The 20,643-nt window shown below is 40.6% G+C and overlaps 1 pseudogene across 1 annotated transcript in view; it reads right to left on the bottom strand.

Annotated features, from left to right (window-relative positions):
* LOC149231509 (ABC transporter G family member 42-like) overlaps positions 1 to 20,643 on the bottom strand; it is a 273,301-nt pseudogene that overhangs the window by 65,230 nt on the left and 187,428 nt on the right. The window contains exons 8-11 of the transcript XR_016248073.1: positions 18,591 to 18,751; positions 18,335 to 18,438; positions 17,756 to 17,909; positions 17,460 to 17,609 (exon numbers count right to left, since the gene is read on the bottom strand). The product of XR_016248073.1 is annotated as an ABC transporter G family member 42-like (transcript). The remainder of the gene's footprint in view (positions 1 to 17,459; positions 17,610 to 17,755; positions 17,910 to 18,334; positions 18,439 to 18,590; positions 18,752 to 20,643) is intronic.

Genomic DNA, 20,643 nt, shown 5'->3' with positions numbered 1-20,643 from the left:
AGGAACTGCCCAGCCCGCAAGGAACGACCCCTCCAGATAACACGAGACTTGAACCTGTGACCTGCACAGCAGCACGAACGACTTAGCATACTGTTCGCTGACCACGAGACCAAACCCTTGCAGGCTCATAATAAATATGAAATAGTCAATAGTTGTAAAAACTACTAGAAACTAGAAAAGACAAGTAAGTCTATTATCTAGTGCTAATGCTTGGGCCTCTTGCCACCACGAGAAATGTCTAATTTTTTAGTCTTATTGAAAAATCAAGATCTTTGTCATTAATATCACCCTCAAGGAATTAATATCCAGAGGTATCTTTGTCATTACCTCTGGATCTGTATAGGGATCTTTGTCATTAATATCACCTTCTAAGCATTAACATAAGCTAGAAAAAGCATAGCATGTCAAGTCAAGATTTTGTTTGAGTGATGCTTACATTTTTAGGACGGTCATGATAGAGGAGTTCGACAATCAATGTCACTAACATCAAGGTACATAGAGGGATTGGTGCCCTTGATTAAATATGAGTTCCATACCCTAATACATGACAAAATCCAATGGAAACATTGCAATTACCCCAACCCTAAAATCTTGAAAAACTAATAAGTCTGCTGAATTATGAATGAAATCTAAAATTCTACATCCTAAGTCATTTCAAGGTAATGTTAAAAATTTAAGTAAAAGGATGAAAATGAAGATTAAGGAAAATGTTATTTTGAATATTAAGGAGAAGGGTGAAAATGAAGATTAAGGAGAATGTCACTTTGAATATTAAGGAGAATGTCACTTTTACTTTAAGAATTTAACATTACCATGAATCGCATATCAATACTAAGGCCATAGGCTTGATCATTAGACTGCCCCACTCAAAACTTGTTTGTTTCTTTGAAAAAAATTGCATTTGGAATATTATTCCAAAAAAAATTGCAAAAAAGACCAAACGCTCCCGAAAAGGCAGGGGGTGCTTTTTTTTAGGGAGAGCGCTCCCGAAAACGCTCCCCCCCTCACACTCTCGCTCCCAATTCGTGCTCTGAGTGGGAGTGGCTCCAGAGCGCCTCGGGAACACGCTCCGAGTGGGATCGGCTCCGGAGCACCTCGGGAACGCGCTCCCAAAAATGCTCCCTCCTTAGGAGCTCCCGAGGTGCTCCGGAGCCGCTCTCGCTCGGAGCGTGAATTGGAAGCGAGAGCGTTGAGGGGGGGGTGCTCCCCACAATCCTAAGAAAAATCAACAAAAATACACAGAAATGGACAAAATGGTAAGCTAAGGTTTTCAAAATACAAGTACGTTGAGAAAGTATTTGTAAAATTTGGGATGAATAATATGAAACATGTAAATATCACTTTTGCTTCCCATTTTACACTTTCTTCGAGTTTATGTCCTAGTAGTAAGGAATAAAAGAATTATATGTCTCATGTACCTTATGTAAATATAGTTGGAAGTATGATGTATGATATGGTATGTACCAGACTGGATATTTCACATGCAATGGTTGTTGTCAGCCGGTACATGAAAAATATAGGAAAAGAACATTGGAATGTAGTGAAATGGGTGCTTTAGTATCTAAGAGGCACAAGTGATTACTGCATCACCTTTAATGATAGAAATGATTTTGTATGCAGTTATTTTAATTCATATTTTGTTGGTGATTTGGACAAGAGGAGGTCTACTTCAAATTATGTCTTTACTCTTGCAAGAGGATTTATTAGTTGGATTTCAAAGCTTCAGGAAATAGTTGATTTACCCACCATAGAGGTAGAGTATATTGTTGTCTCACATGCTTCGAAACAAGCAACTTTATTGAAGGGTCTTCTAGGTGAACTTGGAAGAATGAAAAATAGTATAATTGTATTTTGCAATAATCAAAGCGCCTATACATTTGGCTACAAATCCATCTTATCATTGTAAGACTAAGCATATAGATATAAAGTACCATTTTGTAAGACAAGTTATTGCTAGAGGTAGAGTAGATCTTAAAAATGTCCATACTCAACAAAATTGTGTAGACATGTTTACAAAGCTAGTATTATTAAAAAAGCTACAATGGTGTTTGGCTTTTCTAAGTTCTTTTGGCTTCCAAAAGAGGTGATGAAAGGACTTTGGCAAGGTATCAAGAAATTATTGTTAAGGTGGAGATTGTTAGAGTAGGACAACAATTAAAAGAAAATGTAAAAACCGAATTTACCTAAGTAAACTTTTATACAGTTACTCTAATGGTGTTGCAAACCGAGATAGTTTTCATAACGAATATAAAGGTTCTTACTTCATTTATGATTCTTGAGAGGTTGAGTGGTTGTAAACCTGATTGCAAGTTCTTTATCCCTAATAATAAAATCCTTGCCTTTGTCGTGGATGTTTCCTTGACAAATCGTTAGGGTTTTACCACGTAAAATTGTCTATACATATGTTTCTGTCATATATTTCTCTATCTTAAACATTTTTACAAACTCCCAATATCAACAATATTATACTTTTTTGATTAAGGTATTTTTTTGGATCTACTTGTATTGAACATTGAGTGAGACTAGATATGATAACTTGGTCAAGCCACAAACATCTTTAGTGCAACTTCCGAAAGGGAAAGGCTAATGAATGTCCAATGGAATTGTCTACATGAGTTTCAGCCGCATGGGGCATTTATTAATGATCATATATAATCACCTCACTCCAAGGGTGGAGGATTATTCATCACTCATATCATAACAATAATTTAGTAGGTGCATTTGCATCCTATCCCCTCATGGAATCTTTTTTATAAATGCATTCAGGAACAAGGACACACATATATAACAAGAAAAATATTTTCATACTAATTTTTTTTTTAAATATGTCTTCTTATATTATGGTGCTTAAAACACGAGGACTAGGTTATACTAAGTTTTAGTTTAATAATGGATCTACTTGTATTGAACACTAAGTGCGACTAGATATGATAACTTAGTCAAGCCACAATTTTTTTAGCGTAACTTCCGATAGGGAAAGGGTGATGAATGTCGAATGGCATTATCTATGGGAGTTGCAGCTTCATGGGGAAGTTATTAATGATCATATCTAATCACCTCACTCCAAGAGTGAACTAGAATGATTCATCACCCCTATCCTAATAGTAATGTAGCAGGTGCATTTGCATCCTATCCCCCATGGAAAAAAAATGACGAATACATTTAGGAACAATGAAAGACACATATATAATAGGCAAAACATTTTCATACTATAAAATTCAAAAAATATGCCATCTTATATTCTAGTGCTCCCAACATGAGGACTAGATTATACTAAGTTTTAGTTTAATAAGGGATCTTTGGATGTAATGTCCCTTCTCAATAAAATTAGCTAATGAAATTTCACAATTTTGCAATTTTGGGATTAATGCAATTTTGATGCCAAATGTAGGAGAGATGGGTAAAAGTTAGAGTTTGGTGGGTTGTGGGGACCACCCCTCAAGGAAGTATGTACCCCTTGGAGGAAAATTTGAATTTGTAGAGAGGGAACAAACGAGGGAGGTCTAATTAGTGGAATAAGGGTCCCACAAGGAAAACGTGAGGCAACAATTATATATACATTAAGGGATTTTTGAGGTCTAAAATGGGCCTCCTAAGAAAAATGTACAACCAAAATAAACTTTATAAGAACCAATAGGATTCAAGATGATGATGTCAACCATGGGGGATGATTCACCATTTTTGGAGTAAAAAGGTAAAAATATTAAAAAATAATAAAATAATAAAACTACTTTTTCAACTCGTATTTTAAAGTTATCTCCCTAAGGTTTTACTCAAATTTCGAGTGGGAGTACTCATTGGATGCAAAATTTAATTCCTCATCCAAGGAGTACCCATGTTGCATACTTTTGATGGACCCTGCTACACGAAAAATGAGAAATACATGAAAAAACATGATTCAATCATGTTTTTTCATGTATTTCTTATTTTTCGTGTAGCAGGGTCCATCAAAAGTATGCAACATGGGTACTCCTTGGATGAGGAATCAATTTATGCATCCAACGAGTGTGTTCACTTGAATTTGAGTAAACCAATAGGGAGATAAGTTGAAAAAATAGTTTTTTCTTTTTCCCCTCTGAAATTTGATGATGTAATGAAATCTTATTTTATAATTTCCACTATTATTTTATAATTTCCTTAGGAAGCCCAATTTAAACCTCAAAAGTCCCCTAATAGGAGATGGGGTGCATCATTTGGGGTGTTTTGACAATTTCATTTCTGAACCAAGTTGTTTGCTTGAGCTGTTCAACCTTGCCAACACAGTGCTTCTTAGCACAAAGAGATTTCTGGGTGGATATCTCATCTCTTGCTCCGATGGACCTAAAGTGCCACCCTAGGGACGTTTCCTAACACCTCAGTGAATTTTTGGGAGCAGGGATCAATGGTCTGCGCCCAATTCTGCGAGTTCCAAGAGAAGGAGGATAATTTGCACTTCTTGATGGAGCCATTTGGAGGGGGAGATAAATTCCGGGAAATTTGTGGCTGGTCTAGAGGGCAAATTGCTGAAGCTTTGTGGTGGTTTGCAGCCTGGAGAGTGGGTAAGTATTAGAGGGAGAATTTTGGGTTCCAAGGGCCTACATAGGCATCAAACTAGGAAAATTTTTAGAGGCTTGGAGTAATGAGATTTTGTTGTGAGAAGGGGCAAGAGTTGAGAAGGAAAATTTGGAGAAGAATTCCACGGGAGTTGGGAAGATTTCTTGGTGGAATTTGGAGGGGATTTACAGTTAAATTCTAGGAGTGCGTACTGACTATCTTAATGGGCAATTCGCACTATTTTGTTGGTCTGTTGGTGGCTACAAGTTGGGCAAATCCCTTTCTAGGTTTGGTGGAGTATTTTTGGGAGAAGCTACAACAACATTTTTAGGTGATTCCAGACACTTGAGAGGGTCCTTTTCGGCATTTCCAGTGGAGTATTTGCCATTTTTTGGGTCTTTGTAGAGAGATATTAGGCCAAAGTCTTCTAGCTCTTGGGGACACCTCATCCACTTGGGTTTTATTAGGGGAATTTTAAAGTCTAAAATGGGTCTCCTAAGAAAAATGTACAACCAAAATAAACTTTATAAGGACCAATAGGATTCAAGATGATGATGTCAACCATGGGGGATGATTCACCATTTTTGGAGTAAAAAAATAAAGAGATTAAAACATAATAAAATAATATAACAACTTTTTCAACTCGTATTTTCAACTTATCTCTCTAACATTTTACTCATATTTTGAGCAGGGATACTCGTTGGATGCAAAATTTAATTCCACATCCAAGGAGTACCCATGTTGCATACTTTTGATGGACCCTACTACATGAAAAATGAAAAATACATGAAAAAACGTGATTGTAATAGCATTTTTCATGTATTTCTCATTTTTCGTATAGTAAGGTCGATAGAAAGTATGAAACATGGGTACTCCTTGGATGAGGAATCAAATTCTGCATCCAACGAGTGTTTTCGCTCGAAATTTGAGTAAACCCATAGGGAGATAAGTTGAAAATACGAGTTGAAAAAATAGTATTTTATTTTTTCCCTCTAAAATTTGATGATGTACTCTAATCTTATTTTATTATTTCTACTATTATTTTATAATTTCCTTAGGAGGCCCATTTTAGACCTCAAAATTCCCCTAATGGCTCCAATTTGATTACGCAAACCTAGGTGCACTTGTTCCTTGCTATATGTACTCCTTACAGATCATAATTTAATAAAATGGCTCAACAATTGTTCTAAATTTGTATGGTGTGTTGTCCATATTTTCATTGCTTTTGTCTAGTGCATGCTTCTGTTATACGCTGAATATTACCATTAGGAATATTACAGTCATATCAAAGCATGTTCTTGACCAATGTGGGGAGATAAGAGGAGGTGATGCCACCCAGGTACCAAGGAGTCACTTTCCAGAGAGGTCGGGGTAGAGGACGAGGTAGAGAGGAGAACAAATTCCATTTTCAGATACAAAGTTGGAAAACTTAAGAGGGCACATGGAGAACCAAGAGGGTTCTAAGCAGCCTACACAGGGGGGACAAGAATAGATTCTAGAGGATTTACTGAGGACAAACCAACAGACGTTGAGGCAAGGCCAACTTATGATGAATATGATGCAGTAGGTGATGGGCTTACAAGTAAATAGTAGGCCAGAGGAAAAACCCCAAGGCGATGAGTGTTCTAGATTAGGGGGAGGAAGTCATACATATCAACCACCTCATACCCCTCTGCATGGCCAAACAAGCTGTCCTACAATGCCCATTTCATGGATGAGCCAGAGCAGGAGAGAGAGCTTGACCCGATTACAAACCTAGTGAATTCAGTTGCCTCAGGTATTGATGAGTATGAGGGGCTAGACCCAAGGATCAGGAGAGCGATGTCCTTTGGGGAATACATCCAACTCACGGAGAGGTGTGCCACTAGAGCTGGGACTCATTACAGAGGAGGGAAGTCTATCTAAGAGGTGTAAAAGATAGCGGGGAAAGTCACATTACCCAATTATTACAGGTCAACTAAAAATTAAGCCAGAGCATGGGTTCAGAAGTTAGATATTTACTTTCCCTTGAACCCCATATGAGAGGCAAATGCTATAGAGTTTGCTACTCTACATTTGGAGGGGGATGCTCAGGAGTGGTGGTACCACGACTTGACCGCACTAGGGCACATCCATATTACTTCCTACACCAAGTTCACCGGGCAGCTGATTGAGAGATTTGACAAGAAGGACCCTGAGCTACATTTGAAGGAGTTTGCCCATTTGAAGCAGACATGTAACATAGAGGTCTACAACTCAAAGTTCCAAGTGTTGGCTGTGATGGTGTCAAATATTTTAGAGGCTCAGTTGATTATGCTATTTGTAGAGGGGTTAGTTGAACCCTTGTGCGGGTGGGTGAGGGATTACAAGCCAACTACCTTGATGGACACTATTTATAGGGCCCAAGACATGATTGAAGTTATGCCACAAGGGATTCGGGACATCCGTCTACCTCAGAGGGAGATTGGACATGGCCAGTTGGATGATGAGACTAGGAGGGACCTCCAGAGGAGGAAGTTGTGCTTCACGTGCCAAGAGCCTTGGGCACCGGGGCACAAGTGCACCAAGGGCAAGGCCCATTACATTGAGGTGTACTCTGATTGCGAGCCAGAGGACGAGGCTGGGCAGGAGACAGATCATGGAGATGGTGGGCCTCAGCTTGCGAGGCAAACACCACCACCAACTTAGGGAGGAGGCCAATTCGTCCCTTCTAGGGGCGTTCTAGCTTCACTTCAAGGAGTTCCGAAGTACTTAACACTTTGGGTCAAGGGCACAGTGCAGGGGCAATGTGTGTCAGTACTTGTGGACAGTGGGGCTACCCACAATTTTATCGATGCCCAGATGGTGGAGCGGAGGGACATACACACAAAGACATTTGAGGGTTTCTTGATGCTGGTACCTGCAGATCGGACTAGGCAGTGCATGAGATACATCCCCTGCTTAACTCTAACGATGGGGAACTATTCCGTCACTGAACATTTCTTTGTTGTTGATGTTCCGAACACCAACATACTGATGGGGGTCCACTGGTTGTATTCATTGGGACGGGTCACTAGCGACTGGCAGAAGTTGGAGATGGAGTTCATGGGCCCAAATGGGAGGTTGGTAGTGTTGAGGGGTATGCACTCCTACCCAACCCAAACAACATCTGCTCACGGGATGGAGGCTAACTTGTGGCGTGGAGACAGAGAGTGGGCAGTGGAGCTCAGGATTTCAGAAATAGGGACACAGAAGCGACTGGTACATCCAGACATCCTGGTGCTGCTAGAGAGGCATCAAGCAGTTTTTGGTGAGATTCCTCCTAGGAGACCACCAAACCCTGGGTTTGAGCATACCATTGAGATGGAGGAGAGGGTTCATGCAGTCATCACCACCCCATATAGGCATCCCAAGGCCTACAGGGACAAGATTGAGAGGGATATCCAAGAGTTATTGGCATTGGGGCATATCAGGCAAAGCACTAGCCCTTTTACCTCGTCAATAGTAAAGGTGAAGAAGAAGGATGGGATCCTTCGAATGTGCATCGACTACCAGGCCCTAAACAAGAATACCTTGAAGAACTAGCACCCCATCCCCCTATAGATGAGTTGATGGACGAGCTTAGAGGAGCCAAGTACTTCTCTAAGATAGATTTGCGCTCGAGGTACCATTAGATTTGGGTGCAAGAGAAGGATATTCCCAAGACAGCGTTCAGATGCCATTATGGGCATTTCGAGTTCCTGTTGATGCCTTTCAGACTCACCAACACCCTCACCACATTCTAGTCTTGCATGAACCACGTGTTCCACAAGCACCTGCACAAATTTGTCCTAATGTTCTTCGATGATATACTCATTTACAACAGGACTTGGGAGGAACACCTACGACACTTGGAGCAGGTCTTGAGCATCTTGGAGGAGCAACAGTTCTATGCCAAGATGTAAAAGTGTGATTTTGGGTTCACTGTGATGCTATACTTGGGGCATGTGATAGGATAGGACGGAGTCAAATTCCACCAGGATAAGATCGCGTCATCATTGATTGGCCCACACCAAGGAACATTACAGAGTTGAGGGGGTTCCTGGGCATACGCACATACTATAGGCATTTTTTCAATGGATTCTCACAGTTGGCCGCACCCCTTATGGACCTCACAAAAAAGGGGGCTTTCAGTTGGTCAGACACTACACAGAAGGCCTTTGAGCACCTCAAGGTGGTCATGACCTCTTGCCTAGTTTTGGCATTACCGAACTTCTCACAGCCCTTCGTGTTAGAGTGTGATGCGTCAAGGGAGGGAATTGGAGTGGTGTTGAGACAATGCATCCATCCTATTGCTTTTGAGAGCCAGAAGCTACAGCCACATGAGAGATTATACTTCATATATAATAAGGAAATGCTAGCCATTATGCATGTTGATTTTGGGTAGCATCGGATGTTCTCTAGCTTTGAAATTTTGTGGAGGGGATAGAATACATAAGATATCCAAGACCCAAAAATCGTTTGGAGAAAATCCACCTGGATTGTGAGTTATTAAAATAATTAATATTTTTAATGGGGTTCCTAAGTCTAAACTTAGGAAAATAAAAATATTAATGGGTATTAATAAAAATACGGGTGAGACGCTTATAGGAGACGAGGTTCAAGTCTATTTTAATATTAGCCTTTGATTAGGGACTTAATCTCAGTTGTTGATTCATCAACAGGAAAAGTATAAGAGCAGGCTTGAGGGTCAGTTGGAGATACACCAATTGATCACTCAGTTTGATTTTTCTGGGGCGAGGTTGGTTGAGAAAGTTGAACAGGTGATTAGAGTTCCAACAAAGGGGCAGGGATAGTTGGGGTTGGAGGATCTTCTCCGAGACCCCGAATACATAGCAGAGAGAAGCAGAGATAAGCCATAGGAGGTAGTGCAAACCAAGGAGGCTGACGCTGGGCCAGGAGAGCCCATGCATTGCTTGACGTTGGGTCGGGTGAAGTGAGGTAATCTCACTTAAGTTTCTGCCAGTATATTTTTATCTCAGTAAATGGATAGCCGAGAGGGCATCCAGAGTTGTATTCAAAACTACTGCTTAATAATAGAAAATCCTTAGAGTTGTTGCATTGATTATCTTGCTTTGGATTTTTTCGGGGAGGTTTGTCCAAAAATAACGATGTCCCTTGTGTATTTGTCTTGTCCTATTTTCAGTTCATGATCTATATGTATGTGTAGTCCACAATAGTGTTTTCATTGTTGTTTAAATAATTAAATAACTTGTTGAATGTAAAAACAAGTAGGAGATGATAAACCAGTGATTGCAGTAGAATTTTTGATGTGTAGATTCTGAAATTTTCACATGGTATTAGAGGATTGCAGATCATAGGAGACTGAAAACACCAGTCAGGAGATCCAAAGAATTTGTTGTAGAGAAGCAGCTGTCCAGAGTGACAACATCGTTTGAGAGGCAGAGGAGCAACTAAAGGAGTGACACAAAGCCAGAAAAGTGATGCAGAGGCTCACACAGTGCCTGTGTTAGCATTTCGAACATGCAGATGGTGACAAGATGCACATAATACTGTGGATGATCCGAATCACAAATTTCCAAACCCAAGAGGAGCTCACACAATGATTGCGTCGACTCTCTGGGCCAGCGCAGAGCCTAAGAGGCTCGAATCAATCAGTTGCCGAGGTTGGAGGAGTAGAGAAGATTCGATCTAAGGAGCTTGTGGGATGTTTATGCTATTGGTGCAGAACAGTGTCTAGGGAGACAAAGCTGAGGTAGAGGGAGTCATTGCCTTGGCATATTTCTAGCCAAATAAATCTAGATCCAGGTTGCAGCAGCAAAGAAGGATTGCAGAGGAGTGATTTGACATTCAATGAGAGGATTTCCGTGAAGGAAATCAAGACTCAAAGGGACTTAGAGGGTTTCTTGCACCAAAGAAATACAGATCCAAGTCTTGTTGGATTAGCAGTAGGAGAGGGAGAAGAGAACCAATCCTATTTTTTTAGCAGAGATGGCGGTCAATGGACTAAGGGATTAGGACAGATTGGATGGAGAATCCAATTTTGTCATTTGGAAGGCCAGGATCCTGGCAATCCTAGACAAACACGCATCAAGGACTATGCCTTGAAAGTAGTTGTTGTTCCAGTTGAAGTTGATCCGATAAAGAAGTACGAGGAAGCCCAGGCAACGGCCAAGTGCATGATCCTAGATGGGGTCAAAGATCATGTAGTAACACTTGATGAGAAGGAAACAACAAGGGAGATGTGGGAGACGCTGACCACCTTGTACCAGGGCACTTCCGTCTAATGGAAGATGCTATTAGAAAATCAGCTAAGACAATAACAGATGTAGAAGGGAGAAGAGATTGACCTCTTCCTCCTCAGGTTGCAAGGGATTCACGACCAATTGACTTCCATGGGGTCTACACCAGATCCTAAGTTCATGGTCAGCACTGGCCTGAATGTAGTCACCAAGGACTGGGAGACATTTGTCCAAAGTATCTTGGACAGAGCGACTCTGCCCAGTTGGGAGCAGATGTGGGCAGCTCTTCGACAAGAAGAGATCAGGAGGTTAACCAAGGCAGGGAGTAGAAGCAAAGGAGCCCAGGTCAAGAAGGAGGAGGAGGAGGATGCAACTCTCGCATCATCTGGACAACAAGGGTAGAAAAAGAGAAAGAAGAAGGATATATCCAAGGTCACATGCTTCAAGAGTGGGAAATTTGGACATTTCGCCACTTAGTGTCCCCGGAAGAAGGGCAAGGAGGAGGCTTCTGAGTCGAAGTCTGCTCCAGTGAAAGCTGACAGGGAAGGCGAGGATGATGATTGTGCCATGAGTGCTCATGCGCCTCTGGAGAAGAGGTGGGGCAACATGGAGTCATAGTTGAGATGACTACATGAGGGGCAGGATCCTTGATGTGCCCAAACTCCTGGATCACATACGGCTACGGGAGCCCTTAATGACAGTAGCAAATTGAGGGGAGTCAGTTGGTGCGAGGGATGATGGAGCAAAAATGGCAGAACTAGAGTGCTAGAATCTGACGCTACACAGTGGAGGTTGCAACAGTGCAGGAGGCAGAGAGCAGATTGTAGCAGCACAGTAGCAACAGAGGGTCAACATAGATTAGCAGCAGAGGGAGATTCAGTATCACGAGGCATCCAGACTAACTAGCATGTCAGCTTTTGGGTGGATTTTCAGTTGCTTACTTCTCAGCGACTAAGTTGCAATGTAGCAGTTAGCAGTGGCAATGTTATGGGCAACATGATGCAACATTTTGAGAGGGAGATGCAATATAGATGTAGCAGTGATAGTGGAAATGTCATGGGCAGCAGTACAGGATGCAACAGTGCAATGGATGAAGGGCAGCAGGCCAAGCATCAATAGCATAGAGGACCGATGCCGTGGATCAGTGTGATGTTTCTATTGGGGAGTATTGCTAGAGCACATTCCTCACGAAGAGGGAGTGTTGATTTGAGTAGCATCGGATATGATCTAGCTCCGAAATTTTGTGGAGGGGCTAGAATACATAAGATATCCAAGACCCAAAAATCGTTTGGAGAAATTCCACTCGGATTGTGAGTTATTAAGATAATTAATATTTTTAATGGGGTTCTTAAGTTTGAACTTAGGAAAATAAAAATATTGATGGGTATTAGTAAAAATATGGGTGAGACGCTTCTAAGAGATGAGGATCAAGTCTGCTTTTATCTTAGCCTTTGATTAGGGACTTAATCTCAGTCGTTGATTCATCAACATGAAAAGTATAAGAGGAGGCTTGAGGGTTAGTTGGAGATACACCAATTGATCACTCTGTTCAATTTTTTTGGGGCGAGGTTTGCTGAGAAAGTCGAAGAGGTGATCAGAGTTCCAACAGAGGGGCAGGGATAGTTGGGGTTGGAGGATCTTCTTCGGGACCCCGAATACACAGCAGAAGCCATAGGAGGTAGCGTAGACCAAGGAGGCTGACGCTGGGCTAAGAGGGCCCATGCATTGCTTGACGCAGGGGAAGAGATGCCCTCCTACAAAAGTTTGTATTTGGCCGGGGAGCAGCAGGATCAGCCGAGAAGGCTGACGTTAGAGCTCCAAGAGGCAGAGGAGGTAGCGTAGAGCTGACACAGTATCTCAGAGTGCTCCACGTAGGCCCACACAGCTACTGCGAAGGTGTAGCCGGGGATAGTCAATCCAGTTGTCGAATCGGAGGAATTTTGCCGGGTGAAGTGAGGTAATTTCACTTAGGTTTCTACCAGTATATTTTTATCTATGTAACTAGATAGCTGAGAGGGCATCCAGAGTTGTATTGAAAACTACTGCTTAATAATAGAAAACCCTCAGAGTTGTTGCACCGATTTTCCCGCATTGGGTTTTTTTGGGGAAGTTTGTCCAAAAATAACAGTGTCCCTTGTGTATTTGTCTCATTCTATTTTCAGTTCATGATCTGTATGTATGTGTAGTCTGCAATAGTGTTTTCATCGCTATTTAAATAATTAAATAACTTGTTGAATGTAAAAACAAGTAGGAGATGATAAACCAGTGATTGCAGTAGGATTTCTGATGTGTAGATTCAGAAATTTCATAATGCATGCCTTGGCCAAGTTTAGACAGTATTTGGTGGGTAACATGTTTAAGGTGAAGGCTGACCACAATAGTCTTCGATTCTTCCTAGAGCAGAAACAATTGGAGGAGAGGCTGCAGAAATGGGTCAGCAAGATCCAGGCATATGAATTTTACATCGAGTATGTCAAGGGTCGGCAGAACGTGGTAACAAATGCATTGTCTAGAGGGCTAGGACCCTCTCACTCATCAGCATCGCCCCTGATTGGAGAGCACAACTACTAGTCGAGTATTCCAAGGATAAGCGTGCATGCGAGATCCTTGACGGTGTGGCAGATGATGATCAGTACAGGGTGATGCATGAGGTGATTTACTACAAGGATTAATTTATTTGGTGTCTAGCTCCCAACTATAGGAAAATATTTTGCAGGCAGGTCACAACTCACCCTTGTCAAGTCATCAGGGGTTCCTCAAGATGTATAGGGACATTAGAGAGTGCTTCACATGGAAGGGCCTCAAGGAGGATGTGTTGAGGCATGTCTAGGAGTGTTATACCTGTCAGAGGAAAAAGGTGGAGCAGATGCACCCAGCGGAACTATTGCAACCTCTCCTTATTCTTGAGAAGAAATGGGAGAGCATCTCGATGGAATTTATCATGGGGTTGCCAGCGGTCCAGGGACAAGACTGTATCTATGTGGTGGTAGACTGGTTAATCAAGTATGCTCATTTCTTCGCTATCCCAACTCGGTATTCAACCTCATAGGTACCTGAGTTGTTTTTCAGGGAGGTGTTTAGACTCCATGGTCTCCCCAAGACCATTGTGAGTGATCGAAACAACAGGTTTATGGGGGGTTTCTAGCAGGAGTTGTTTAGGCTTGTGGGGACAAAGCTCACTCCTAGATTTAGTTATCACCCACAGACGGGCAATCAGACAAAGATAGTAAACAGGTGGCTGGAGGGCTACCTGTGTAATTATGTGACTGGGCAGTAGAAGACGTGGGTGAAATGGATACATCCTGGCGAGTACTACTACAACACCATCCATTATATGTCTATAGGCATGTCCCCTTTCCATGCTATGTATGGTTATGATCAACGTTGCACGAATTTTGGAAGCAGAGATGCGAAAGCGTCATTTCCCAAAAATCTATGTAGCGAAGTGTCTAGGAACCGTCTATTATATATATATATATATATATATATATATATATATATATATATATATATATATATATATAGATATATATATATTTGCATTTATATTAAAAAAACATCCAAAATACCAAATTTGTTGTAGAGGACATGAAAACATGCATATTTTTACATAAATCAAGATAGATATGACATCCACTGTACATCAATGATTAATTATTCCAACATCAACCATCTACAATCTAGATTCCTCTTCTCTTGTCTAGCCTTTGCCTCTACTTCAATTCTATAGGGATTTTAGTCAACATTGCCTAATTTTGATCAAACAGCTGAATCCAAGCCTTATAATATGGTAGAGAAAGCTTAACATGCCTAATCAATGATTTTGATTTGAGTGAAGGGTACATAATTTCTAAGGCCGTGACAAAGGAGTTCAACTATCAATAACACCAACACTGGGGTACATATAGGGCTTGGTGCTCTTGATTAAATGCCAATCACATGCCCTCATACATGATGTAATCCAATGAAACGCCACAATCCCTTTGATCCTGAAAACTGCGAAGTCTGCTGAATTTTGAATGGGATATGAAATTCTATTTTCTCCATATGAAGTTTGATGAGGTTGGAACCACTCTCAAACATCCTGAGTCATTTCATGGTAATGTTAAAAATTTAATCAAGCGCTTTAAATGGAAATGAAAGATAGAGGAAAATGTCACTTTTACTTTAAGAATTTAACATTACCATTAGGGAGCATCTAGGAAGCGTTTAAGGAGAATCAAGGGGCACCTTGGGAGTATTCGGAAAGTGTAGTTCCTCACATAATAGTTCAAAATTTCAAAAACAAAAAACAAAAAAAGCCCCGTGAAACCGTGTGAACCATCGACCTTCTCTCAGATCTGCTCGTGATCCGCGGTGAATACACTCTCGAACCTCCACAGATCCGCACACGATCCTTTTCAAATCCGCGGGTCGAGTAGTAGGAACCGCGGATCGGGCCTCCACTGATCCAATTTTCCAGGAATCGCCAAAAAAAGGCAGAACTGCGGATCCAATTTTCTGATCCACAATTCTGCAAGGATCGGTGGCAGATCCGTATGGGACGCGGATCTACCTCCGAATCTTTGGGGGGGGGACAGTTCATGCAACACTGGTTATGATGCACTGACATTTGTTTATGTGGCTTTTGGAGACAATAGGGCCCCAGGGGCCAAGGATCGGATATAGGAGAGTCAGGATATCCTTAGAGCCCTCAAGGATAACCTGTAGATGACACAAAACCAACAGAAGCTCTATGTAGATAGGGGAAAAGTCAAGAGGCATTTTGAGCTTGGGGATCTAGTCTTCTTGAGACTCCAACCATACAGGCAACCCACCCTCAAGCAAAAAGGCGCAAAAAAACTCAAGCCATGACTTTATGGTCCTTATAGGGTAACCAGGAGAGTTGGGGAGGTAGCATATGAGCTGGAGCTTCCCCCAGGAATCAAGGTCCACAATGTATTCCATGTCTCTTGCCTAAAAAAGGCTTTGGGGCAACAGGTTACTGCAGCCACTGAGTTGCCTCCTTTGGATGATGAGGGGCACTTGACACTGACACCGGAGGTTATTTTGGAGACAAGGAAAAGGAAGTTGAGAAGCAGGGTCATCAAAGAATACTTGGTCAGATGGAAAGATTTGCTAATTGAGGACATCACTTGAGAGGGTGAGAAAATCTTACAACACCCTGTGTTACAGTTGCTTGAGGACAAGCAACATTTGGGAGGGGATGACTATAATGTCCCTTCTCAATAAAATCTGCTAATAAAGTTTCACAATTTTGCAATTTTGGGATTAATGCAATTTTGGTGCCAAACTTAGGAGAGATGGGTAAAAATTAGAGTTTGGTGGGTTGTGGGGACCACCCCTCAAGGAAATATGCACCCCTTGGAGGAAAAGTCGAATTTGTGGAGAGGGAACAAAGGAGGGAGGTCGAATTAGTGGGATGAAGGGCCCACAAGGAAAAAGGGAGGCAACAATTATAAATAGGAGATGGGGTGCATCATTTGGGGCCTTTTGAGAATTTCATTTCTGAACCAAGTTGTTTGCTTGAGTTTTTCAGCCTTGCCAACACAGTGCTAGTTAGCACAAAGAGATTTCTGGGTGGAAATCTCAGGTCTTTTATCTGTGGACCTAGATTGCCCCCGTAGGGGAGTTTCCTAGCACCTCAGTGAGTTTTTGGGAGCAGGGATTAGTGGTTTGTGCCTAGTTCTGCGAGTTCCAGGATGCAAAGGATAATTCGCATCTCTTGGTGGAGCCATCTGGAGGAAATTTGTGGCCGGTCTAGAAGGCAGATTGCTGAAGATTTGTGGTGGTTTGCAGCCTAGAGAGTGGGGAAGTATTGGAGAGAGAATTTTGGGTTCCTAGGTCTTGTGCATGCATCAAACTGGCCAAATTCACAGGGGCTTGGAGTAAGGAGATTTCGCTATGGGAAGGGGTAGGAGTTGAGAAGGACAATTTGGAGAAGAATTTCCCAGGTGTTGGGAAGATTTCTTGGTGACATTTGGAGGGGATTTACAACTAAATTCTAGGAGTGTGCACTGCCTGTCTCACTGGGAAATTTGCACTATTTTGTGGGTCTGTTGGAGGCTGCGAGTTGCGCAAATCCTTTTCTGGATTTGGTGTAGTATTTTTGAGAGAAGCTACAACTGCATTTTTAGGCGATTCCGGGCACTTCAAAGGGTCATTCTCAGCCTTTCCAGTGCAACAGCAGTTGCGATTTTCTAGGTCTGTGCAGAGGGATATTGGGCCAAAGTTTTCTAGCCCTTGGGGACACGTCCTCCACCTGGGTTTGCTCCAACTTGCTAATGCAAGACCAGGTGCACTTGTTCCTTGCTATATGTAGTATGTACTCCTTACAGTTCTTAATTTAATAAAATGGCTCAGCAGTTGTTCTAAATCTATGTGGTGTGTTGTATTTCTGTGTTGTCCATATTTTCACTGTTATTGTCTAGTGCATGCTTCTGTTATACACTGAATATTTCCATGAGGAATATTACATTGGATAATAAGGTCATGCCATTGAACTTAACATAAAATATCCACTTAATTGACTGCATTCATTCAATTACTTTCTTTATATAATATACCCTGTTAGTAATAATCCTAAGTTCTGAAGGATAGATTGAAACCTACCTGGTAATGTTTTTAACAATAATGTTGATTGGCCAAATCATGAAGAATGTTCTGTGCCTCCGACCCATCTAATTAGTAATAAGTACAAGTCAAGAAGAAACAATAAATCCTCACCTGCATTGTTGCCTTCTGTGCTAGATACCGGACGATTGAGAGATGATATTTTGTTTGATTCAGCATGCACATCAAAAATAGTATCTTCTTGATTATCATGCATTTTAGCTAGCTTTTCTCGAGAACTTACAGCTTGAGGTTGGCTAATTGCTGTTTATATCACAAATATTTCAACAAATAGTTAGTAGATAAAGTACATCACCATCACTTTTGTCAAAATCCATAACTATTTCTCTCTTCGTAAAAATAGAATCTCGAAATGCATAATCTATCATATTTGTTAGAATGATACATACGGTTCAAATATGTTAAAGCAAGAATGTATCCAAGGTTGAATAACACTGTAAATCCAATCAAACCTCCAAGACCTATCCAGTAAAAGTAGTCTTCATGGAGAAGCTCACGACTCTCTAACACCTGTATACCAAGGCTGGTGTTTTGAAAAGTCAACTGCCATCACAGAAGAAAACTGATTATTAGCAGGATCATTTTGTGACAACTAAGGAAGGCCATTGTATGGACTGCAAACATTTGTGTTAAAGTTACAAATTAAATCTAGAGAAATAGATAAACATGCCTCAATAGAGAGTATGTCTTAGGAAGTCAATGACTTTCATGCAGATGTCAAAATCACACTGGTGCATTAATTAGGGAGAAAGGATTGACATATTTGGCAAAAAATCACGATTCGATTAAAACAAGACACTAAGCTCTGTATAATCCATCTCACTTCTAATATACAATGGCATTAAGTACCAATAATACAGATTTGTAACAATCCTCTCGCAATTTGATATTAGCATTAGTCTAGTCCCGTTAATGAAAGCTAATGGAAACACGAATAAAATAACATTACAGATGCTTTTATGCACTACCTTTCTCCAGCGTGGAGCAAGGAATTCATTGACTGTAATTGCAGTCTCGCCATAATACACAGGTGATATCCAACATCCCCATCGCAACCATTTTGGAATTGAAGCTGTAAGTCAAAATGTCACCTTGACATCTAATTCCTTTTTCAATAAAACAAAGTTGCTGACCATGATAACCTTGTGGAATGGCACAATTCAGTCCGAGAGAGCAGTGAATTTTTCAACCCCATTAAATGTATTAAGAAGGGAATGGACTTACATCGTGGGATGAGAAATCCACCGAATACCAGAGCAATCAATGTTACCACAGAACCTCCAGTGCTGGCAACATTTTGGCTTCGTAAAACTCCAGCAGTTGCACGGACCAAAGCAGTTGACATTTGACTCAGAGAAAAGAATATAAGAAATTGACGAAAAAACCTGAGGATCAAACCCACAACTACTCACTTCAGTTAATATCCAAACGACAGTTCAATGATATAGAACTTGTAAAATTCTCCGCTTTATTTTCCATTCAAACAAAACCATTGAAACAACTAATATAATATGGTAGACTGGTTCCCCATTTTTTAAATAAACAAAAATTATTACACACCTAATTTGTATAAGCATTGAACAATTTTAGTTAGTATTATAAAAAATTTCCATGAGACCAATATATATATATATTAAAAAAAAGGCACAACAATCTACAAATTTACAGAGGCTTATTATTGGAGATTTACACCTCAGTTAACCATTTGCACATATTGAATTTTCTATCTCCAATACACTCAACTAGAGGAATGTTAACATTCACAAGCATTCTACACTTCCAAGCAAGCTAAATCATATTACTTGGTTAATGTCTTTATTCACTTGGGAAAATGACTCATACATTCATATTGGTTACAAAAATTGGATTTGGGAAACCCTCGTGTGTTCAAAAAAATCACTCTAAGGAAAAACTCACGAGTGGAATGACCTGGTAAAAAAATGAAAATCTTTAAAAACTGTAAAAATATTTCATTTGTAATAGGCTTTTATTGGATCTTTTTTTCCTAACAATTTTTTTAAAATCATATTTTGTAAATAAAAATAAAAAAACTGTTTTTTCAAAAGATTGCAAATTTCCCCTTTGATTTCTCGTTTCACAAATAACTCAGCAAAAAATCACAAATTTGTTGAAATTCAACAACTTTGTAACACTAAAAAGTACAAGATATTCATCTTATTCCTTTCTTATAATAAGAATGTTAGCTTTTGAGGTTACTCTAAAAGTGTTTACACCATGCTTAGTGACACTTCATGCCATATGAGGTGCATGGTGTGTTGATAACCCTTGGTAGACCATGATGGACATACACATTGGAGATAGCTTGCTCATGGATTGCTAGACCCTATCTTGATGTTTAGATGGAACACTTTCTTGGAGCATTGGAGACCTAGTTGGCATGATGATTTTTTTCATAAGGAGTGTTACTGCCCATATTTACATAGTAATAAAAGCCCTAATCCAAAAGATACAATCCGAAGGAAACCTTTAGGAAGGTCACCATTGTCATCTCAACAACCTATCCTCTGCAACTTTAGGTTGGATCTCCTCTGACTTAAGGGGGGTATTCCCTATTATGATTAGACCATGAATGAAGCACAAGGTGAAGTTGACAGTAGCCTTCGTAAAATGGGGTTTGGATTTTTTTAGGGTTCTTAGAATAAGAGATGGAAGGACATTAAGATCGGTGCCAAATCCAACTAGGGAAAAGGAATCAAGCAACCAATGAGCTGAAGAAGAAAACCCTAAAGGGAGTTGGCTTATTTCCTTCAAATATTACGGTTTAAGACTAGCACCAGAAAGAGGGTGTAATCCCTCACCCAATTAAGATCAATAATGGATTCAAGGTCTACAAGAAGGAACTGCAATGGAAGACAACCTTCACTATCCAAAATCCACTGACTTGATGAAATTACATAATACTGCAACCAAAGAACCATAAGGGAGAACGAAGTATGGTATCAAGTACTCACCAAATCAACAAAGAAAGAGTGAAGAAAAACCCTAAGGTTCTTCCTTCCATGTGATATTCTCTACCCCATGTTGTCGTCTAAATCCACACCCGGGATATCATGGACAAAAAATTTAACTCCACTTGGTGTGGCCTTGGGGGTATGTTTCAAGTTGAGTTGTTGTCACTCAAATCTCAACTCCTCCATCTAGACTAACTCCTAGCGAAGCCAAGGGGAGTGGACCCTATAAATAACTAAGATTCAACTAATCTATGCTAGACAAATTAAGTTCTAGGAGTTAATATTAATGACCAAGATACATCCAC

The sequence above is a fragment of the Pinus tabuliformis genome, chromosome J, assembly GCF_031772625.1.
Source record: "Pinus tabuliformis cultivar Carrire ecotype Pingquan chromosome J, CPIR1, whole genome shotgun sequence".
Taxonomy (NCBI): Eukaryota; Viridiplantae; Streptophyta; class Pinopsida; order Pinales; family Pinaceae; genus Pinus; species Pinus tabuliformis.
This window is presented reverse-complemented; position numbering and strand designations above follow the sequence as displayed.